General features: G+C 40.4%; 1 protein-coding gene and 1 pseudogene across 19 annotated transcripts in view; one reads left to right on the forward strand and one right to left on the reverse strand.

The window, feature by feature from the left end:
• The window catches only part of Focad (focadhesin), a 357541-nt gene extending 340275 nt beyond the window's left edge, over window positions 1–17266 (reverse strand). For 11 of the 18 annotated variants that reach the window (XM_087183409.1, XM_087183408.1, XM_087183411.1 and 8 more), the window contains exon 1: window positions 17129–17266. The gene's annotated coding sequence lies outside the window, so the exon portion shown is untranslated. Of the gene's footprint in view, window positions 1–16996; window positions 17032–17128 lie in introns of those variants that run through there. The other 7 variants (XM_087183406.1, XM_087183399.1, XM_087183397.1 and 4 more) reach the window with 5 other exon arrangements.
• Window positions 1–25140, forward strand: part of LOC147825890 (uncharacterized) — a 46377-nt pseudogene that overhangs the window by 8907 nt on the left and 12330 nt on the right. Inside the window, exons 2-3 of the transcript XR_015439964.1 lie at window positions 16553–16623; window positions 16698–17714. The product of XR_015439964.1 is annotated as an uncharacterized LOC147825890 (transcript). The remainder of the gene's footprint in view (window positions 1–16552; window positions 16624–16697; window positions 17715–25140) is intronic.

Consider the following 25140-nt stretch of genomic DNA (forward strand, 5'->3'; position numbering starts at 1 on the left):
GAAGCACAGAGGAAAAATTAATTTACTGCAAAAAGAAATGTGAAGAAAAAGAAATTTTGGAGGAGCAGAGCCTGCCCTCCAGCGCCAAGAAAGTGAGCTTTTTGGGCTGCCATCCCACCACCCCCAGTGCCAAGGAGCGGAAACCCCCACTGCCCAGGAGCTGACCCTTTCGGGCCACCATAACATTATCCTAAACACCAAGGAGCAGAGCCCCACCCCCAGCACCAAGGAGGTGAGCCTTTCCGGCTGTGATACCACCAGCCCCAGGGCCAAGGAGCAGAGTCCCACCTGCAGCCCTGAGGAACTGAGACTTTCAGGCCACCATACCACTGCCCCCAGCAATGAAGAGCACAGCCCCACCCACAGTGCCAAGGAGGTAAACCTTTCGGGCTGCTGTAACATGGCCCCCAGCACCGAGTAGCAGAGCCCTCCCTAGCGCCAAGGAGCTGAGCCTTTCAGGCCGTCATACCACCGGCCCCAGAACAGAGGAACACAGCCCCTCCAGCACCAAGGAGGTGAACCATTTGGGCCAATATACCAGTACGCTGAGCACCAAGGAGCAGAGCACTCCAGAACCTAAGAACTGAACCTTTTGGGCCACCATACCAGCACCACCAGTGCTGAGGAGCAAACCCCCACAGCACTGAGAAACTGGGCCTCTTGGGCCGCCATACCACTGCCCCCAGCACCAAGGAGCAGAGACCCGACCCTAGCACCAAGGAAGGGCACCAGCAGCACACCCCCACCCATTGAAATGAGAAGACATGGAAAGAAGTATCAAAACCAGACTTCCAGGCCAGGGATTTAGCTCAGTGGTTCCACCGCCTGCCTTGCAAGCACAAGGACCTGAGTTCGATCCCAGGTACCAAAAAAACCAAAACAAAACAAAACAAAAAAAACCCACCAGACTTCCAGATCACCTAAAGCAACCCCAAAGGGAAACAAGAAGGAACAATCTGATACTCAACCACCTGGATTCCCTGAACTGGCAACAAAAGAGGATTTGGAAAAAATGAAATGAGAAATAACTTCTCAGATAATAGGAGAAATTGTTCCCATAGCACAAGACATGACTAATATATCTAGAGCAGACACAGATTTTTAAAAATGGAGGAGCTGAGGAACATGATGGAATCCCAACATAGGAAACAAATGCACTCCATAACACAGATGCACACAGATTTCCAGGAGATTAAAAACTCCACTGAAAGTTTACGCAGCAGAATGAGCCAAGTTGAGGACAGAATTTCAGATATAGAAAGTAAGATTGCAATTACTGATCAGCAAAAGAAAAATTTATTTAAAATAGTAAGAGACAACAAGAAATCAATCCAGCAACTGAGAGATGATGCAAAGAAGAATAACATAAGACTGATCGGAGTCAATGAAGAAACAGAAGAGAGTATAAACGGCGTAACAAAACTGTTAACAAAAGTGATGGCCGAAAACTGCTCAAGCAGAGGAAAAGAACTTGACATACAGGTAAGTGAGGCACTGCAACTAGCCTTGATCAAAAAAAAAAACGACACATAGGCATATAATAGTTAAGACTCCAAAAATCCAACAGAAGAACAAAATTCTAGAAGCAGTTAGAGAAAAGAAACAAATCACAAAGAAAGGAATGTCCATCAGAATTACAGCAGACTTCTCAACACAAACCCTCAAGGCAAGAAGAGCTTAGAGAGATGCATTTAAAACCCAAAAGGAAAACAGCTTCGAACCCAGATTGATGTACACTGCAAAACTGTCTTTCAAAATTGATAGAGAAATCAGATACTTTCATGACAAACAGCACCTTAGAAACTTCATGAATACCAACCAGCACTCCAAAATATTTTAGACAATCTCCTACAAAAACACAACGAGGATCACAACCCCAGGAAGCAAAGCAGAATGAATCCATCAGGCGCGACAAGAAATTAAATGAAAAGGGGGAGAATCCAACAAAAAGAAAAAGTCATAACAAGAATAAGTCAATTCACATCAGTTGTAACCATCAATGTTAATGGTCTCAACTCACCAATCAAAAGAAACAGAATGGCAGAATGGGTCAAGAAACAAGATCCAACAATATGCTGCATACAAGAAACACACTTAATTCAAAAAGAAACTCATAGACTGAAAGTTAAAGGGTGGAAAAAAATACTCCGTGCAACAGGAACCACCAAAAAAGCAGGAGTACCTATCCCCTTTGCAGACCAAGTGGATTTCAAACCAACACTGATTAAGAGTGACAAACAAGGACAATACATCTACGTAAAGGGAACAATCCAAGAGGAAGAGATGACAAACATAAATATATATGCACCAAGCCCTAGTGCATCCAACTATATAAAACAAACACTAACGGACATGAAAAATCAAATAAGCACTAATACAATGGCAGTGGGGAACCTCAATACCTCACTGTCACAAATAGACAGATCAACTAGACTAAAAATAACAAAATACTAGAACTCAATCAAACTCTTGAACAAATGAACTTAAGAGATGTTTACAGAGTGTTCCACCCCACAAAATCAGAATACACATTCTTTTCAGCTGCACACGGGTCATTCTCCAGAATAGACCACATACTAGCTCATAGGACATGTTTAAGTAAGTGCAAAGGAATTGAAGTTCTCCCCTGTAAATTATCAGACCATCGTGTGATGATATTGGAGATCCATAGCAAAAGAAACCGCAAAAATTTCATAAACACATGGAAATTGAACAACACATTTCTGAATAACCAAGGGGTCACAGAGGAAATTAAAGAAGAAATCAAACAGTTCCTACAATTAAATGACAATGACAATACAACCTATCAAAATCTATGGGACACAATGAAAGCAGTCTTATAAGGGAAATTCATAGCCCTGAATACTCACATTAGGAAAACAGAGCAAGCGGAATTCTACAACCTGATGCTGAACCTAAAGCTTCTAGAAAAAGAGCAGGACAAATCCAAAGCTCATACAAGGCAGGAAGCTATAAATATCACAGGAGAAAGTAATGCAATGGAGACTAACAGAACAATACAAAAAAAAAAAAAATCAATGAAGCCAAGAGTTGATTCTTTGAAGGAATAAACAAAATTGATAAACCCTTAGCCAAGCTTATTGAAAAAAGGACAAAAAAGACCCACATTCATGCAATTAGGAATGACAAGGGTAAAATTACAATAGACCCAGCAGAAATCCAGAGGATCATCAATACCTATTTCAAGAACCTATAACCAATAAGATGGACAACACAGAAGAAATGGACAGATTCCTACATACGTATCAATCACCAAAGTTGAATGAAGAAGACCTAAAAATTCTAAACAACCCAGTATCAATCAATGAAATTGAAAACATAATTAAAAGCTTACCAACTAAGAAAACCCCGGGCCCTGATGGCTTCACTGCTGAATTCTACAAGACATTCAAAGAGGAACTACTGCCACTACTGTTTTAAACTCTTCAATGAAATTGAAAGGGAAGCAATACTCCCAAATTCATTCCTGGAGGCAAGCAACACCTTGATCCCCAAACCAGAGAAAGACCCAACCAAAAAAGAGAACTCTAGGCCAATCTCACTAATGAACATACATGCAAAAATCCTTAATAAGATACTGGCAAACAGAATGCAGAAGATCATCAAGAAGATCATACACCCTGATCAAGTGGGATTCATCCCAGGGATGCAGGGATGGTTCATTATACGAAAATCAATTAATGTAATACACTATATCAATAGAGCCAAGGACAAAAACCATATGATTATCTCCATAGATGCAGAAAAAGCATTTGACAAAATCCAACATGCATTTATGATAAAAACCCTACAAAAAATTGGAATAGATGGTCTCTACCTCAAACTGATAGAAGCCATCTATGAAAAACCAACAGCCAATATCATACTAAATGGTCAAAAACTGAAATCCTTCACACTCAAATCAGGAACAAGACAAGGATGTCCACTATCACCACTCTTGTTCAATATGGTTCTGGAAACATTAGCCATGGCAATTAGACAAGAGAAAGAAACAAAAGGAATAAAGATAGGAAATGAAGAAGTCAAATTGTAATTATTTGCAGATGACATGATACTCTATACAGAAGACCCCAAGAATTCCACCAAAAGTCTTCTACACTTAATAAGCAAATTCAGTAAAGTAGCTGGATACACAGTCGACACACAAAAATCAATAGCTTTCCTCTACACAAACAACAGACTCGCTGAGAGAGAAATAGAGCAAATAATTCCTTTCACAATAGCATCCAAAAAACTGAAATACCTAAGAATGAACCCAGCAAAAGAAATCAAAAACCTCTTCTCTAAAAACTATAGCACTCTGAAGAGAGATTGAAGATGATATCAGAAAACGGAAAGACATCCCTTGCTCCTGGGTAGGAAGAATCAACATAGTGAAAATGGCCAAACTTGCAAAACTGCCATATAGATTCAATGCAATCCCAATTGAAATCCCACCAGCATACTTCATGGACCTTGAGAAAACAATCCAAAAATTCATTTGGAACAAGAAGAGACCTAGGATAGCAAAAGCAATTCTAGGCAACAGAGACATGGCAGGGGACAACACAATCCCTATCTTGAAACTATACTACAAAGCTTCTGTGATAAAAACAGCATGGCATTGGCAAAGAAACAGACCTGAGGACCAGTGGAACAGATTAGAAGGTACAGAAGCAACTCCAGACATACTCAGCAACCCTATCTTCGACAAAGGAGCCAAACACCCTCACTGGAGGAAAGATAGCCTCTTTAATAAATGGTGCTGGAAAAATTGGGTTTCAACTTGCCAAAGATTAAAACTAGACCTGTATCTCTCACTATGCACTAAACTAAAATCAAAATGGATTAAAGATCTAAATATTAAAACAGAAAGGCTATACCGGCTGGAACAGTGGTTAGGTAGAACTCTTGAAGACATTGGTGTAGGAAAGGATTTTATGAACAAAACCTCAGTTGCCCGTGAACTAGCACAAACAACAAGTGCAATCTCTTCCTATTAAAAAGCTTCTGCACAGCAAGAGAAACCACCAACAGTATGAAGAGAGAATCCACAATGTGAGAAAAAATTTTCACATGCTGTTCCTCAGACAAAGGTCTACTCTCTAGAATCTATAAGGAACATAAAGCAATCAGACCTCCCAAATTTAAAGACCCAATCCAAAAATGGGCATCTAGAAATGAACAGACATCTCTCAAAGAAGCAAAATGGCAAATAAACATATGAAAAAATGTTTAACATCACCAGTCAATTCAAGAGATGCAAATGAAAACAATGCTGAGATTCCATGCCATGCCAGAAAGAATGGCTGCTATCATGAAATCAACCAATAAGAAATCCTGGCGGGGCTATGGGGAAAGAGGAACACTGCTCCACTGGGGAGGGTAGACTGGTACAACCACTGGGGAAATCAGTGTGGAGATACCTCAAAGAATGAGGACTGGAAGTCCCATTTGACCCAGCTATTCCTCTGCTGAGTATTTTCCCCACAGAATTAAAAGAATCATACCACAGTAATACATGTGCACCCATGTTCATATCAGCACAATTCGTGATAGCTAAAACTTGGAAACAACCCAAATGCCCATCAACTGGAGACTGGATAAACAAAATGTGGTTTTTTTATAAAATATTTTTTCTAAAATACTAGTTTTTTTATAAACTACTCAGCCATAACAAAATAAGAAATTAGAGACATGGCTAAATGGATGCACATTGAGGCGATACTCTTAAGTGAAATAAATAAGACACATGTGTAAATACCAAATAGTTTCTCTGGTGTGAGAAACTGAAAGCATAAATAAGGACTAAAAGGTATAATAGATAATGTGAAATAGGAAGAAAAGGGGCAAAGGGGAAGGGGAAGGGGGAGGGGGAGGGGAAAGCAAAGAAGGGAATGGAATTAATATGAGAAAATGAAAGAATGGAAACAAAGTCTTTGTAAATAGGGAGAGATGGAGGGGTTGGAGGGCAGGGGAATGGGGAAAAAATAAGAACCAAGAGAGATTACATAAAGGTGCAAATTTCCAATGATGAATGTAATTATATTGTATACCTAAAATGTACCAATAAAATTAATTTTAAAAATTTCTTTTAAAATTCTTTAAAAGTATGAAGTCATCTTGTTAATATATAATGAACCATTAATTGTCACTAAAACTATTAAGTTAAAGGATAATGGAAAATTTTATATGGAAGGACCAAGATGACGCCACCTGAACCCACTGATTTATTTTAGCATCACTGAAAGAAACCCAGACATGGTATTCTCAGGAGGTGATTTAATGCACACACACAGAACCCTGTAAGAATATTCTTGTCTACAGAATCCAACACGGGTCTACACAGCTCTCTATATTTAATAAGCAGTTTATAGGTCAGGCCAAGAATTTGCTGCCAGGTAAAAGGCCGAAAACCAAGATGACCAGACCAGGCCTCAACAAGCCTTTATTAGGGGAACAGATCTGCGGGGGCTGTCTCTGAACAAAGGAGAGACAAAAGCAATATGGCCAGCACAGCAAGTGCCTTTTATAGGGGCTTACAGGAGCTGAGGTGGTGTTGAGTGAGGTAATGGCTAGGGACTGGAGGAGCCTGTGATGTCAGGAGTTGCTAGGAGGAGAGCAAGTATTAGGTTACTCTTTTGGTGGGAGTAGGGGCATGTTGGAAAGATATATACAGCAGCCACCCTAAATTGGAGGGAAATCTATCATTTGCAACCTTTTACAGGTCAAATGCCTGTTTTTCCTACAAATAAAAAAGAAGTAGTAAGGGAACTAAAACAAAATAACCAACTTGAAACTCGTAATAGCCACATATAATTTAGGAACTTCGCCCACTATCACGACTCCTGTTCAATATAGTTCTGGAAACATTAGCCACAGCAATTAGAAAAAAGAAAAAAACAAAAGGAATAAAGATAGGAATGGAAGAACTTAAACTGTCATTATTTGCTGATGATATGATACTTTACATAGAAGACCCAAAAAACTCGGCCAAAAGACTTCTACACTTAATTGACAGATTCAGTAGAATAGCTGGATACAAGGTCCACACTCAAAAAACAATAGCCTTCTTTACACAAATAACAGGCTCACTGAGAGAGAAATAGGGCAAATAATTCCTTTTACAACAGCACCCCAAAAAATGAAGTATCTAGGAATCAATCTAACAAAGGAAGCAAAAGACCTCTACACTGAAAACTACAGCTCTCTGAAAAAGGAGATCAAGGAGGATATAGGAAAATGGAAAGACATCCCTTATTCCTGGGTAAGAAGAACCAATATAGTGAAAATGGCCATACTTTCAAAACTACTACATAGATTTAATGCAATGCCAATTGAAATTCCAACAATATACTTCACAGAACTAGAGAAAACAATCCAAAAATTCATTTGGAACCAGAAGAGACCGAGAATAGCAAAAGGAATTCTAGGCAACAGAGACATGGCTGGGGGGTATCACAATCTCCAACTTGAAACTATACTACAAAGCTACTGTGATAAAAGTAGCATGGTACTGCCAAACAAACAGACCTGAAAATCAGTGGAATAGATTAGAAGGTGCAGAAACAACTCCAGACATACTCAGCCACCTCATCTTTGACAAAGGAGCCAACCATCCTCATTGGAGGAAAGATAGCCTATTTAATAAATGGTGTTGGAAAAACTGGATTTCAACCTGCCAAAGATTAAAACTAGACCCATACCTATCACCATGCACTAAACTAAGATAGAAGTGGATTAAAGATCTAAATAGTAAGACGGAAACACTAAACTTGCTGAAACATAAGTTAGGTAGAACTCTTGAAGACATTGGCGTAGGAAAAGACTTTATGAACAAAATGTCAGTAGCACAGGAACTAGCACAAGGAATTAACAACTGGGATCTCATCTTATTAAAAAGCTTCTGTACTGCAAGAGAAACCACCAACAGAGCTAAGAGATAACCTACAATCTGGGAAAAAAATTTTAGCAGCTGTACCTCAGACAAAGGACTACTATCTAGAATATATAAAGAACTGAAAAAAATCAGATCCCCCAAATTCAAAGACCCAATTCAAAAATGGACATCTGAAATGAACAGACATTTCTCAGACAAAGTAAAAGCAGCAAATAAGCATATGAAAAAATGTTCAACATCACTGGTCATTTGAGAGATGAAGATGAAAACAACACTGAAATTCCACCTCACCCCAGAAAGAATGGCTGCTATCAAGAAATCAATCAATAACAAATGCTGGCAGGGGTGTGGGGAGAAAAGAACCCTTCTCCATTGTTGGTGGCAGTGCAGACTAGTGCAACCACTGTGGAAACCAGTATGGAGATACCTCAAAGAACTAGGGCTAGAGGTCCCATTTGACCCAGCTATTCCCCTGCTGGGGATCTTCCTCAAAGAATTAAAAGAATCATACCATAGCGATATATGTTCACCCATGTTTATAGCGGCACAGTTTGTAACAGCTAAAGCTTGGAAATAGTCCAAGTGCCCATCAACTGGAAACTGTAAGATGTGGGTTTTTCATAAAATGGAGTACTACTCAGCCATAAAGAATGAGAAACTAGAGACATTTACAGGTGAATGGATGCATATTGAGGCCATACTCTTAAGTGAAAAAAATAGGTCACACATGTATAAATATCAAATAGTTTCTCTAGTGTGAGAAACAGAAAGTGTAAATAAGGATTAAAATGATTAAAACAAATAATTGATAATCTGAAATAGGAAGAAAAGGTCCAAAGGGGTAGGGCAAGCGGGAAGGGAAGGGGAAAGGAAAGAAGGGAAAGGAAAAAGTATGAGAAAAGAAAAAAATGTAAACAAAGTCTATGTAAATAGGGAAGGGTGGAGGGGGTGAAGAGTGCACAGGTACTGGGGGAAAAATAAGAACCAAGACACATCATGTACAGGTACAAGCACCCAATGATAAATATAAACATATACCTAAAATGGACCAATAAAAGAATTTAAGCAAATAATAATAATAATTTGGGAACTTTATTTGAATTCTGACTTCAAAAAGTTAACTCTAATATGACGACTTTGGCACAAGTGAAAATTCAGAAATATGGACTATTAGATAATAGGAAGGAATTGCTGTTAATTTTCAGTTCTTGGTTTTGTTTTGGTTTTGTTTTGGTACCAGGGATCGAACTTGGGTCCTTGGGCTTGCACAGAGGAATTGCTGTTAATTTTGTCAAGGTTTATAATGATATAGTAATAGTTAAAAGGAAAATTCCTTATAAAATAACCAATTTTTAACTACAAAAATGATAGAACAAGATTAGCAAAAAGATTTTGTTGAAACTAAGTTCTTTTACTATATTCTCTATTTGTGTGTGTGAAACTTTCCACAATAAGATGTTTTTAAGAATAAAAAAATAAGTAGCTAGCAATTAGAAGATTGCAATGTGAACTATTACAAAACAATTACCATTCGAAACTCCTAGTCTGTGTGATGGAAGATTTCCTTGATGGTATGCAACAAAACCAAAATGGAACACTTAAGAGATTACATTTTTATTCATAATCATTAATTTTAAACGTTATACTCATAGCCTCATGGTTCAGATTGATTTTATAATAAGACTAGCTATAAATTAGAATTTTAATACATTCTCACCTGAAGTTCTCAATAAGATTGGGGGAGTAGTTCAACAGTTAAAAAGGATTTGAAAATGTTTTGCCTTAGACTACTCCTTTCACATATTGCTTCAGCTGTGCTTTTTGTTTTGCTTTTTGCAGGGCTAGGGATCAAACCTAGGGCCTTACATATTTAGACAAGCCCTCTACAACTGAGACACACTCCCAACCTTCAGCCTGGCTTTGAACAAAAATATTACTATTTGGGCCGGGATCTAGCTCAGTGGCACTGCATCTGCCTGGCAAACACAAGGTCCTAAGTTTGATCCCCAGTACCAAGGAAAGAAAAAAAATTACTATTTACAATATAAAAGGAAGAGGTTGCTATTAAGAGAAGGAATTCTACGCAGCTGAGTAGAGACTATGATAAATCTCTTGCAAAGAATGAAAAGTCTGAGTACAGAAAATCACTGTCTAGCAGAGCTCTAAAAACAGGAGAAATCACAAAAGTACTTGCAAGAGGAGGTCAGAAATGCCCTCAGATAATAGGGAAGAGATACATAGGCTCATTAAAGGTTGTGGTGCCAAAAAGCTACCTTTCATTCATTCATTCAAATATTAAATGCCTACCTTGTCCCAGACACTACACTAAACACTACAGACACAGACAAAAATCCTTGCTCTTCTAGATTATAATCCTAGTAGAGGGAAGGCAAGAATAAACAAATAGTAAATTATACATTACCTATGAATATAAGTGCTATGTATTAAAGTAAACCAGGGCAAGGGGAAGATAATACTAGAAAAGGGTTCCAAATTAAAAAGATGCTCAGGGAAAGGCTTACTGAAGTGACACTCAAGTGAAGACTTAAAAAAGTGAAGGAATAGTTCATAGACTCAGAAAAGACGATTCTAGGCAAAAAGTACTACAGAAGCCATGGGGAAAGCATGCCTCCTAAGTACAAGCAACACAATGGTTACAGCAGTTAGAAATGAAGGTGGAGAGGCCACAAATGTATCAGACCATGGCAAGCCACTCAGGCCACTACAACGATGGTCTTTTTCTTTGGGTGGCAATGGGAAGCTGTTGGAAGGTTTCAGGCAAAAGAGAAAAGAGATTTCATTCATTTCTAATGTATTTTTAAAATATCACTGTGGCAGGATACAGTGGTACACACCTATAATTCCAGCTACAAGGAAGCCTGAGGGAGGAGCATCAGCCTGGGCAATTTAGCAAGACCCTGTCTCAAAATAAACAATATAAAGGACTGAGGATGTAGCTCAATGGTAAAGCATCCCTGGGTATGATCCCCAGTACTGAAAAAATAAAATAAAATAAATTTAAAAATCACTGTGGCTGTTGTGCTAACAGAATTGAAGGGAGCAAGAACAGAAGACATCAGTTACAAAGCTACAGCTGGGTGGGGATGTTGCTCAGTGGTAGTGTTTACCTAGCATGCATGTCCTGATTAAACTATTACCACTATTGGAAAGAAAGAAGGAAGGAAGAGAGGGTGGGAAGGAGCCAGGGAAGACTATAAGAAAGAAAAGGAAGAGAAAAATCTACACTAGGTTGCAAAAAAGTTTCAAATGCTTCTCCACCCTGAGCACTGAGGTCATCTAGGATCCACACCTAAGAGTGCGATGCATCAGACACACACATGAGCCTCTCTGTTCCTGAATGCCTCCATTTAGGTACCCACATGTATGGCCAAACCGATATTCCATCAGGACCCTAAAATCTTAAATTCCCATACAGATGCTCCTCAGCTTACGAGGCTGTATCACTGCAACTTATTGTGAACTGAAAATATTATAAGTTGAAAATTTATTCAATACATCTAACCTACTGAACCTCTTAGCTTAACAACACAGTATACTGTGATTATTAGTTGTGATTACCAGGCTGTCTAGTCTTTTAAGAGTATTGTACTGTATAGATCACAATCTGGGGAAGAAAGATCAAACTTCAGTTTCTTCTGAATATATACGCTTTCCCACTGTAATATAGTTTAAAAAAAAAAAAACTAAGGTAAATTATCCACAGTCAGGGGCCATATGCATTCTCCTGTGACCAGACTATAGTATGGAAATACTATCAGCTCTCTCTCTTTTACCTACACTTAGTCCGTACTATGAATCCCTTGAACCACCTATTTCTCTCAATCTTTCATCCTCCTCCTGGCTTCCTTCCCACCTCCACCCAATCTAAACTTCACAGTCCATTCCTACCACACGTATACAACAAAATCCAAACACCAGATCGATCCAACTATTCATTGCCTCTGGTTCTACTGAATTTTTCTGCAGAAATTTATACAATTAAAAGAACTATTAGTATTACTGATTAATGATTTCACCCTATCTGGCTAACCTTCCCCAAATCTCCTGTGAGCTCTCTTCCCCATTCTCTGCAGTATTTAACAACCCTCCGTCTCCCCCTCCTCCTCCTCTTCCTCCCAGACCCTCTCCCCCCACATCTTCTACAGCTTCTGTCATTAGGCTGCTCCTCCTCAGTCGTTATTATTGGATCATCATCCTTGTAAGGAAGAGCATCCCAGGATTTCTCTTCTGTTGTATTCCATAAACTCTTTCCTAGGTATCACGTTTATATACTATGTATACGCCAATGGCATCCTAATCTCTACCTTCAGCCTAGAATCCTCCAAACTCCAGACCAAAGCTGCCTTGCGCCCACTGAATAGCACTAACTCGTGACCCAAAGCCATATATCCAAGACTGATCTGTTCTCCCCATACATTTCATACTCCTCATGCAGTTCCTCCCTTGGGAAGTCTTTCTCTTCCTCATCGCCCACATCCAAATGGACTCCAGCTTGATTTCCCCCACATATCTTGACTCCATCCTCTCCTCTCATACCCCCTGCATTTTGGGAATTTTAGCGTATCTTGCCTTCACAGACAGCTCCGTAATGGGCTTCTCTGCCTTCTCCACTACAATTTGTTCTTCACACTGCCTCCTGACAGTGATCTTTAACGTTCTTCTACTTAAAATCTCTTACCTATGGATCACCATAGCCTCCAGGATAAAGTTGAAAATCTTTTACAGTATGGGGGGGAAAGGCCTTTCAGTATTTGGTCCTTGTTTTCTTATTAAACCTCATTTCTCTATTTTCCCTCTACACACTAAAAGTCAACGTTCTAACTGGGAGCAGTGACACACACCTGTAATCCTAGCACTGAGAGACTGAGGCAGGAGCATCCCAAATTCAAACCCAGTCTAGGCAACTTGCTGAAACTCTGTCTCAAAAACATAGAAAGGGCTGGGGATATACTTCAGTACAAAGGACCTGGGTTCAATCCTCAGTACAAAAAAAAGAAAAGAAAAGTCACTGTTCTGAATTTCTTGTGCCTGTAATGCCTTATCCTCTATCCTCACCTTCCTGCTCACTTTCAAAATTCAGTTCAGATAAAAAGCCTTCTCTGAATCCCCTCAAACCTCACAGTTTATCTCTACACTACCCCTTCTCTCTATGTATATGTCTAATTATATTTCTCATTGTATTTTGGCCTTTCCTGTGGCTTTTGTGCAATATTCTTTACTTCCTTGAAGAAAAGTTAGAAACCTAGGACCATACCAGCTGCTATCTTGTTGAAAAAATAAACAATAAATACAGTACCTGATTCTGGTTTCCTTTTGTTTTTCAGTTGTTTTGAGACATTCAGACTGGCCTCCATGGCAATCTTCCTGCCTTAGCCATCCAAGTGCTGGAATTACAGTTATGTGCCACCACACCCAACTAATATCTATGATTCTTTTAAAACTTCCTTTACTTAAATGTTCAACAATTCAAAAATAACTTTAAAGTTTTCCTCCATTTTCTCCCACTGCCTTGTTTATGTTTAGTATATACTAAAAGCTAAAGTTTTGGCTACATAAACCAGTATGCTCAACCACTATTAAGTAGAGTAAAACAAAGTAAATCCTGAAAGCAAGTAGGCCAAAGAAAAAGGTTTGTCAAGAGAGGAGGGACTGTCAGCATGGTTGTACATGCCAATAATCTCAGCTATTTGGGAGGCTGAAGCAGGAGGATCCCAAATTTGAGGCCAGCCTTGGCAACTGAGACCCTGTCTCAAAATAAAATTTAAAAAAGGGCTGAGGATGTAGCTCAGTGGTCCCTAGGCTCAATCCTCAGTACTGAAAACAATCACATTATAAAAGAGGAAATGGTATATATCTAGAGGTCAGAAAACAGAACTATAGTTACAACACTCACAATTACAGCATTTGTTCAATATGCTGATCAGCCAAATTAGCAAGCAGTCACTCATCTGACTGAATAGAGAGTAGGTCTAGCACACTAGAAAGAACTGAAATCGCTGGGCATGCTGGCACATGCCTGTAATCCCAGCACTCAAAGGTGAGCCAGAAGGCCAACCTGGGCTACAAGGTGGGTTCACAGCCAGCATGAAATATGTAGAGAGACTGTCTAAAAACTAAAAATAAAAATATGTTTTTAAAACACTGAAATCTTTTAGTTAGGAGCCTGGATGGAATATTTCATGGTTCCTAGGCAAGTGAAAAAGACAAATCTTCAAATAAGCAGTTAAAACAAACTAACTACTCAGTTTGGAGTCTCAATTTAGTAGGCCAAAAAAAAGTTTTCCTATCATGAACAGTGGAAAATTGTACAGTGTTTATTTTTGTTTGTATAAATTGTCCAGGCTCGCTCCAAACTCCTGTGCTCAAGTGATTTTCCTGCCTCAGCCTCCTGACCAGCTGGGACTACATGCACATGCCAGTGTCCAGTCCTGTGAGAATTTAAAGTCAAAGCTTGGAAATATCTTCAAATTATAGACAGTCCCCTACTAACAATGGTTCACTTAGGGTTTCTCAACCTTACAACAGTGCAAAAATAATATACATTCAGTGGAAACAGTAGACAGACCCATAACTGTGCTGCTTCCAATATTGAGGATTGAACCCAGCGCCTTCTCACAGAGCTATATGCCCAGCCCTTTTTATTTTTTATCTTGAGACAGGATCTTGCTAAATCACTAAGTTGCCCAAGCTGAGCTTGAATTTGCCACCCTCCTGCGTCAGCCTCCTAGAAGTATTTTGAATTCTGAATTTTGATCTTTCTAGCCAACATGAAGTAAAATACCCTCAAGAGGTTGGGCTCCCTGGGCAGGAGCAGCAAGAAGCAGCTCCTAGTCAGCCACTCCACCACAGGGCTAAACAACCAATACTATATATAGTTTACTGTGTCACTAAATTATGATGTTCAGTAAATCAGGTGTATTAAATGCATTTTTCACCTACAGTATTGTCATTACAATGAGTTTATAGGGACGCAACCCTGTCTTAAGTCAAAGAATGGCTGTATAACCAAGTAACCCAGGCTAAGTGAATGAAAGCAAATATAAATTAGCAAAATCATGTCATTTTATGACTTCCATGCATCACTGGGAGGTTAAAAAAATGAGACCAGAAGTACTTGGGGATCACATGTACATAAATAATGCAATCTGTTGTTTGAAAATAGATGAGATTGTCCATTCTGCTTAAAAAGTTTGTTGTCTGAGGTCATTTTAATAGAAAGAAATCAATAAACATTTCTTGTTCAGTAAAACAAATTATTAGTTTAACAAATCCAGTCCTATCATGGAAATAGTACACACGACCTCCAATCATTTTATTACTAATTATGAATCACAGATTTATATTATGTATACATAAAACTATACTGCTTTATTGTTCTAAATGTCTCTGGATCTGTAGTCATTTTTTAAAAATATTCTATACTTACAGACTTCATGTTTTCCAAATCCCTAATAGTGACACAGGCAATTTAACTCAACTAATGATTTGGGGACAATATCCAAAAAATATCATGCGATATGAATACTGACTCAGAAGAACTACTTTAAAAATCATCTTACACCTAGAAAAAGGCCAACTGATGTATTTGCAATCAACCAACAAATGAAAAACTGCTGCATCTCTTCAGTAATTTTTATTGCAGGGTAATAGTTTATTTTGTGGTTATCAGACCTCAATTGGAGGCATCAATTAATTAAAAAACAATAATGTTAGGTTGACATAATGTTAAAATAGACGTGATACTTATAGCCACACAATAGTAACTAACATTACCCAGACAAGCAAATAATCAAGGCAAAGGTTTTCCCTACCACTAATCTACATAGCAAGTCAAACTGCGGTGAAAATTGAATTCTTAAGCAATTTTTTTCTTACTGTTTTTATTTATAACATTAGATTATAAATGATTACATTTCAAATTTTAGATGAGTCATAGTGCTTTCTTTGCAGGAATTACATGTCAATCGTAAACCTGTGCTTGCTCGCTAGTCAAAAAGTGAATGTGGTCAGATTCAGTGTTCACTGAAACAGTAAAACATAATTATAAAACACGTCCTGGTTCTGTTAAATGGTCCGTTCTCAACTGTTAGTTAACACAGTTCTGTATATATGCCATGCCCATCCTCTCCTTTAGTATCTCAAAATGACAGAATATTTCTGAAAGCATCCCCTCCCTTTCAGACTTAGACAGGCTACCTTTCCTGGTACAGTTAGCAAGATTACCCCTCGGGTCCATCCTGCTTCAAGGCTTGCTAACTAGAGGTGAAAGGAACACTAGATAAGGACCCACAAGAGCTCTCTTTACACCTGAATTTAGAACCTACAATTAACCATCGACCTCCCCCAAAAACCCATCCCAGTTCTTATCAAGTCAGACAACAAAACTGACAGAAAAGCAGAGAATGTGGATCTTAGCAACCGGCATAAGACCCTAAACATCAAGGAATCCATCAAAAAAGTTTGCAATGAATGAGTGAATGACTGGATGATCCCGGTCAGGATGACTTCACTGACTTCAAAATCTCTTAAATTCGGGAACCTAATTGAGGGACGAAGAGGCCACAGCTGAAAAAAAACTCAAGAAGAAGGCGCAGCATAACTGCAGTTCTCATTTTAAAACACTTTCTCCAGGAAATCCCCAAGTGGAGAGCCGGAGCTGGGGTTCGAAGACCGGCTCCGCTCGCCCGTACGCCCTGGCGGAAGTGAGCACGCCCTGCGCCTGGGGCCGGCGCACGGCCGGGCGGCAGACGGGAACCCAGCGCGCCGCTCCTGACAGGGCGCGGGCCGCAGAGCAGGCCGTGACGGGCCTCGGCTCTGGGCGCCGCCGCCCGGCCGGGCACTTAAAGCGCTGCGCCCCAAGGTGAAGCCGGCAAGCGGCGGCTCCTCCCGCTCCACGCCTCCCACCCGCCTCGGTCGGGCCACCGGGCCCCGCCGGCCGGTCGCGCAGCACAGCCCGCCCCGCACGGGCCCAGACGTCCTCCAAGCACGCAGACCGGCCACTGGCGGGCGACCCGCAGCTCTCGACCCGAGAGAACAGTCCAGAGCAGCGGAGACGCCGCCGGCCGCGCTGCTTACCTCCCTCTGCCGCGCCCGCCCCGCCGCTGCGGCCTGGGGACTGGGGCCACAGGAAACAGCCAATGGGTGCCGAGATCGCGGACCTGCCCCCCCCCTCAGGCCTCGGCCACCGCCCAGCTCGCGCGCACGCACCTCTGAGGCGGAGGCCGCGGATTGCGGCGGGAAGGTGGCGAGGTTGCGGCCCGAGGCTTCGAGGGCGCGGGCGGGAGCTGGACAGCAGGGACGCAGGCCCAAGGAACCCGTCCGGAGGCGCCCCGCGGCACGCCCGGGCGGCCCTATAGGCAGCCCGCCCCTGTCCACCTCAGGGAGACGCCGAGCAACTTGGCTTGTGGAGAACTTTGCAGCCGGAAGGGAGAAAGGCAGGAATAACCTTCAGGACCCCGGAAACGTAAAGGAAGCAGCCGATTGGCTGCGAGGACGCTGGCTTCTCCCTGCAGCTGCTGCCCCGCTTCTCGCTTCACGCGGCCCGCGCCTCCGCCGACTCGGTGGGAAGCCGGCAGTCACCGTGGGGGAAATAGGCCGAGACCGAGCGCCTTCCCAAGCGCGGATGTCCACGCCCCAGAAAGCGCGGAAGGGGCCTTCCCCGTGGGGAAGTTGTCACCGGTACCTGGCACCTTGGAGCAGAAGCCAAAAGAGGCGGCAGCAGAAAAGGAGACGTAATGAAGTACTGGCGCATGACGGAAGTGGAATTTATACCCAGATGAGAGATGAAATGGTGGTGGGTCTGCTTTGGGACTTAGTCCAGTTGGTCTTCTAAAGCATAATACCTTAGACAGTAATTATATTATAAACAGTCTGACTTCCTCAGCTGTTTCTGAACTCTGGTGAACCTTTAGTAGCATCGGAGACCTTTAAAAAAAATTCCTGGGTCCCATCTTGGGAGATTCTAATTCAGTAACTGCGGTGGGACCGTAGCAGTGGTAATTTTATAAGTGTCCAAGTTCATTTTAATGTGTTAACAATAAATTCTACTTCTCATTTGTAGAAGGGATTCGGTTTCCTGTACTTCACCTCAGAAAAGTAATTATAGGGCCGGAGATTTAGCTCAGTGGTTTCGCTGCCTGCCTTGCAAGTGCAAGGACCCGAGTTTGATCCCCGGTATCAAAAAAAAAAAAAAAAGAAAGAAAGAAAAAGAAAAGTAATTATATACCATAGACCATCTCCAGTTCCCGCAGTAACCTACGTTGCATTCATTCTGTAATAATTTAGCTAAATTAATTTGAACCTTTTATATATTCAATCTGTTATCCTTTGGGAGAACAGTTTTTTAAGGTTTCTAATTGCCTTTTTGATTTTATGTAGTTTGATGACATTCTCCTTCAGTCTTCCAAATGCACCAGTACTTTTTTGAGGGCCATTTTAATTCTTTTTTTCATCTATTCCCGTATATCTTGAGGCTCATTAGTAAGAATTAGGATTGAACATGAACTATGTGAGTAGCACTGTTAAGTATATCTATTCACAGAACAACTTTATGAGGCAGGTACAGTTACTACTGACATTTTATAAATAAGGAACCCAAGACACAAGACATGAAGCAACTTGACCTTGGACATATAGTAAGCTAATGGCAAAGCCCAAATATCCAAGCACCTGCTTCTCAATATATAAATGTTGTGTTTCTACACATAGGCTGATTTTAGGAACATGTAGGGAAATACCCACTCTTTTTAAATGATAGTGGGTCTACTTTTTGACACTTAGTCCATTTGATCTTCTGAAACATAATACCTCAGACTGAGTAATTATACTATAAACAAAAGAAATATAATGTTTAATGTTCAGCAGACGGGAAGTCCAAGCAAGGAGCCAGCAAATTTACTGTCTGGTGAGAGCCTGTTCTTCATAGATGGTACCTTTTGAGTGTTCCCAAATAGCAGAAGAGGCAAACAGGCTCCCTCAATTTTTTTTTTCCCTGCACTACTGGGGACGAACCCAGGGCTTCTTGCAGGCTAAGCACGTACTTTACCACTGAGGTACATCCCCACCCCCTCAAACTTCACAAAAGGGCACTAATCCCATTCATGGCTTCATCGTCTCTGCTAAACCCCATTTCTTTTTTTTTTTTTTTTTTTTTTTTTTTGGTACCGGGGATCAAACGGTCCCTGCGCTTGCGCAGCAGGCGGCGAAACCCCTAAGCTAAATCCCCGGCCTGCCCCATTTCTTGATACTGTTGCATGGGATGTTAGCTTTCAACATCTGATTGTGAAGCAGACACAGCTATTCATAGTATAGCAGGAACCTACGCTAGATTCAGATTTGGGGCACGACTGAAAAACAGATTGCTAACCCTAGAACTAGAGCTGACTTGACTGCTTGCTGTAGATATTGGACTAGGTTGGAAGTAACAAGTGCTCACCCTTGCTGCTAGGTTTGCTCTTTCCAAAAAGGAACTTCAGTTCACCAGGGATTGTTTCACCTCTTAATCTGGTAATCTATTGCTGTACCCAGGCGCTGAGCTAGGGATGAGAGACACCAAGACACAATCCAGAGACTCAAGGAACCAGGTTATCCTGGGGACCAGTAATTATTTTGACAAGACCAGAGTATAGATTCTTAGAACCAGAAAGGCTCTCAGAAGCTGCCAGTGAAGAAATGCTTGACAAGGTGCTGAAATGGAAAATGTACTGAGTTTTCATACAAATACATTTATTCAATTTTTTTAATTATGCTTTTTCTGAGATTATACTTTTATTTGTTTGTTTTGAGATGAAGTCTCATTATACTGCCCAAACTGGCCTCAAACTCCTGACCCTCTGCATCAGTCTCATGAGTAGCTTAGATTACAGGTATGCACCTTTGCACCCAGTTCATTTTTTTTTCAGTACTAAGGATTGAACCCATACTAGGGTACTTTATCACTGAGCTACATAGCCTGATTTTTTTAATGTTGAAAATGTTCTCTCATATAAAATGATAATTATGTTATAGTTGTTGAGAGTTTGGAGTTTTTTTAAGGACCTCAAACTCATATGTTGTACCTCAAAATTTCTTGATGTTTCAGTAATTTAACCCTGTCAATTTACAGAGAGGGAAACTAAAATTTTAGAAGACTGAAACTTAGTCTTCAAGATAATACAGCATACTAGAAATCAGAAGGACTAAAACCCTGGTTTCCTCACTCAGTTGTCTTTCTACTAAATACTGGAATAACTCACTTCACATACTTGGCTGGAAATTTTTTAAAGTAACAATAATGACAAATTTAAAAAGAAACTAAGGTGAAGTATAGAAAACAAACCAGAAGTGATTCTAATAGGCCACTGCTGCTAGCCAGGAAAAAAAGGTTCCTGCCTACTTAACTAACCTTAATAACAAAATAGCCTGCTTTCCTTTAGGATAAAAGCAAAGGCCTGGGGATGTAGCTCAGTGGCACCCTGCCTGCCTGGCAAACTCAAGGTCCTGAGTTAAATCCCAGGTACCAAAAAATAAAATAAAGACAAAGAATAGGCCGGGGATTTAGTTCAGTGGTGCCTCGGCTGCCTCACAAAGGGCAAGGTCCTGAGTTCGATCCGTGGTACCAGAAAAAAAAAGGCAAAGAATAGGCCCTGAAGAGCTATAGCTATGAATTATAGTTAAAATGTTAGTTGAGATGAGACCCAGGAAGTGTCATTTGGTGGACTAGGACACACCACATCTGATAAGGATGTTAGGACCCATATACAAGTGAGATTCAACCTAAGAGAATTTCTGAGAAACAGGAGAGACAATAAACCCCATGGAAGTTGGTGTGGAGTGAGAAGGGATCAAGTTTATTCATGTAATCTGCAGAGAGTGATCTAGAGTTAATACCAGAAGACAAAGCTTAAGTGGAAATTCCAATTAAAGGATTAAAACATGTTTCAAATCTGTATATTATTTTCTGGAAAGTCATACATGCAAATGACCCCTTTGCTTTTTATATTTTCCAGACAAGCCACCATCTCTAAGAGGTAGGAAGGCAGACAGTATTTCTGTTAAACTCCTCATATTATTTTCCCTGAAGCAGTTAAGTAGTTAGGTCCCTATTGTACAAGACCCTTTGGATAAGTACACTTTTTGAAGTCGGTATAAAAGAGCCTATTGACTTTAACAACAAAAAAAGAAAAAGAATAAGAAAAATGTGTCCACTCCCAAATCATTAGCAGAACTGAAAAGAATATGCTAACAACAACAAAAAAGACACTCTATGCTGAATCGTGACTGTAAGGGAAGGTCACATCACCCCCAGCATCAGGAGAGACACAAAGCCTTGAACTCAGACCCAGGCCTCCTGGGCTGGGTAAACACGCCATGCATTCATCAGCCCGCAGGAGCCTGGGAGGAGGAATTCAGTGCTGAGTCACAGCACCACTGTCCATGCATAACAGAAAGCGATCCTATTAGATTTAGTTAGATGCAAGGATGCAGGTCCAGGGGCCCTGTGTTTTTCTCAAAGTAAAGGCCAAAATTCTTCACAAAAGCCAACAAGGCCATACGTAATCTGCCTCCCTTGTGCCACACATCCCCATCCTCAATAGGCACACACAGTTACCTCTTTGATCTCATCTTCTGTGCTCCTCCCAACACACTCCTCTCTGGTCACCCTGCTACCACACTGATGCAGGCAAGATCTTGGCACTTCCCCCAGATATCTTCATCAGTTACTTCATCCATCAGATCATTCAAGTCTTTGCCAAGGTATTACCTCTGGATAAGGCCTACTCTCAGGAAACAGATAGTATGATCAAATTAGGAGAATTGGAAGAGAGTTTAATAAGGGATTATAAACAGGAATGTAGGCAAGAATTTGAAAGATCACAAGGGAGATTCAGTAATATCACAGATCCAAAATCTCCCCTTAGATGAAAGTATCGTAGAAACAAAAGTAGACATAGGCAGTCAAGACAGGGCTGGGCCCACGAAGAAGTCAATGCAGAAGAAAAGAAGAGCACGTTACTTGGGGCAGGGGATTTAGCTCAGTGGTTCCGCCGCCACCTGCCTAGCAAGCGAAAGGTCCTGAGTTCGATCCCAGATACCCCCCCCCAAAAAAAGCACATTACAACCATGGCGGAAGGTGGAGGCACATTTGTTTTTGGGGGGTTTCTTTGGTGCTGGGAATCGAACTCAGGTGGCGAAACCACTGAGCTAAATCCCTGGCCCTGGAGGCACATTTGTTGAAGCCAGACCTCAAGACAGAGATGAAATGACTACATCTACTTCCCCAGGGATAAACCATACTGATTGATAATCTAAACAGGCATCAATCACCTAGGTTGGGTACCAAGACTGTAACCCATTCCTTCCAGGAAAAGTCATTGTTCATTTCATGTACCCTTGCTACAGGACTGGGTTCTGCATTTAATCAGTATTACCTAAGCAACTATACTTGCAATCTTATTAGTTGACCATAGTTTTGTCCCACCTTATACCCACCTTGTGATTTCCCATTGGGTCGATATTGCCTAAGTGACTATACTTGTAATCTTACTAGTTGATCGTACCTTATACCAAAACTCCCTTGAGAAGCAGGGTCTCCGGCCGCCCACTCAGGACCCATTTTGTATCTCTTAGATGGAAATTATCTTTCTCTCAATAAATCCTACTCTTAACCTTCATTGTTCCTAGAATTCATTCTTTGATTTTAGAGAACACAAACTCAGCGTACTGGACATCTCCATGTTGGGAGTTACATTTCCCTTATATTATTTGGATTACTTGGAGGTTCTATAACATCCCCATATCATACACCCTATATCAGAAGGAATGGGGGAAGGAGTATTACAAATAGAAAGAAGCTCTGTACAAGAATCCCTAACAGAAATTGGGCATTTAGTCCAGGAACACAACCAGTCTACAGAGATGCAAAGGAAGGGGTCCCAAGGAACTAATACCTTGATCTCTCTCTCATTTGCCTCTCTTGACTCTCTGAAGCAAGGAAAGACTGACGAAGTTTACGCAGGTCACTTTTCTATGAGCAAAAAGAAAGTATCACCTTGATCACCTGTTGTAACAAACCACTCCAGAACTTACTTGCTTACAATCAAAATTACTCATTCTCAGAATCCTCTGTTTGCCTAGGAAGCTCTCATTATCTAAGCTGGCTTCACTGGCCTATTTATATGTCTGCAGTCAGCTTAAAGTGTGGGTAATCTACAATGGTCATCTCCAAGTGCCTGGAGGTTTGCTTGGTGTGAGCTGGGGCCATAAGGATATGTAGCCATGCATCTCTATTAACTATAGCCAATGTAACTTTATAAATAATGAAATGCCACCAGATATGTATTGTATTTGTCTATTTTGTGTTACTATAATAAAATACCTGAGGCTGGATAATTTTTGAGGCTGAAAGTCCAAGAGCAAGTGGTCCCACTGATTCATTCTCTAGTAAGAGCGTTGTTGGCTGCATCACGTTGTAATGGACAGCGTCATGGTGGGAATGTGTGAGAGAAGAGAGGATCACATGGCTAACAGAAACCCAAACAGGGATCCAGGGGTCAGGCTTGCTCTTTTATAACAACACTGCCATGAGAAAGAAATCAGGACCCCATGAGAACTACCTTAGCATCTTCCAAGGGCAATGCCCCTAATCACCTTGCACCATGTCACACATTTTGAAGGCTCTGCACCACCTCCCATACCACCACACTGGGGAACAAGCTCCAACACATGAACCCTAGGGAGACACATGCAAATCATACCCAAACTATAGCTCTTAACTAATATCAACATTAGCTCAATAGAATTCCCGTGTTAACATAATCCCAATTTTTATTTTACTCAGCAAGGTTCTCAGCCCAAGGAAATGGAACATAATTAATGTAACCCACAGTTCAGAAAATCTTTTCTGAAATGGACCAGAAAGTAAATTTGCCTTGTCTTTTTTGTCCTATTTCATATAATACATTTAATTCCTAGATGTGTTGAGGATTCAATAAAACAAAGGGTATATAAGTACCTTGAATATGTGTTGATTGATAAATAGATAGATCACATTAAACGAAGGCTATATAAGCACCCTGAATATATGTTGATAGCACATTTTCTTGATCAATTCATGTTATGACCCTTTAGGTTGCTTCCATATCTTGGCTATTTTGAATAATTCTGCAATGAACGAGGGAGTGTAGAGACCTTTTCAAGACGCTTCATTTCTTTTGGATATATACCCAGAAGTGGGATTGCTGGAATATAAAACAGTTTCATTTTTAATTTTTGTGGAACTTCCATGCTATTTTCCATAAAGAGTATACTAATTTACATTCCCACCAACAGTGTCAAAGCATTCCCTTTTCTTGACAATTCTTGACTTACTACCTTTTCTAACAGGTGTGAGTTTGTATCTCACTGAAGATTAAGGATGTAAAATATTTTTCATACATTCTTGAGCCATTTGTTTGTCTTTGGAAAAACATCTATTCAAGTCTTTGCCCATTTTTAAATCAGGTTATTTGTTTGTTCTCACTCTTTATTTGAGTTTCTTACATATCCTGAAAATTAACCCCTTTTGGATGTATTGTTTGCAAATAGTTTCACTCATTCAGTAGATTGTCTCTTCACTCTATTGCTTCCTTTTACTATGCAGAAGGTTTTTAATTTGATGTAATTCCATTTGTCTATTTTTGCTTTTGTTGTCTGTGCTTTTGGTGTCATATCCAAAAAATAATTTCCAAGGCCAATGTCAAGAAATTTTTCCCTGTTTTTGTCTAGTAATTTTACAAATCAAGACTTTATGTTTAGTTCTTGAATCCATTTTTAAAATTTTATTTTTATTTTATTTATTTTGGGACTAAGGATTGAACCCAGGGCCTTTGCACTGAACTTCATCAGCTACATCCCAGCCTTGTTTTGTTTTGTTTTGGTTTGTTGTGGTTTTTTTTGAGACAGGTTCTCTCCATTTAGTTCAGACTAGCCTTGAACTCGCTGTGTAGCTTAGGCTGGCATCGAACTTGTGGCAATCCTCCTGCCCTAGCCTCCCAAAGTGCTGGAATTATGGGAATACTATACTCTACCATACCCAAGCTTTAGTTGGTTTTTACACATGGAGTGAGATAAAGGTACAATTTCCTCCTTCTGCATGTGCATATACAGTTCTCTGAACACTATTGGAGAGACTATTTCCCCCATGTACATTCTTGATACCTTTGTTGAAGATCAGTTGAGTGGAGTGTGAATTTATTTATGGC

The sequence above is a fragment of the Heterocephalus glaber genome, unplaced genomic scaffold (assembly GCF_053883595.1).
Source record: "Heterocephalus glaber isolate CG9 unplaced genomic scaffold, H.glaber_assembly_v1.0 deba00001481, whole genome shotgun sequence".
Taxonomy (NCBI): domain Eukaryota; kingdom Metazoa; phylum Chordata; class Mammalia; order Rodentia; family Bathyergidae; genus Heterocephalus; species Heterocephalus glaber.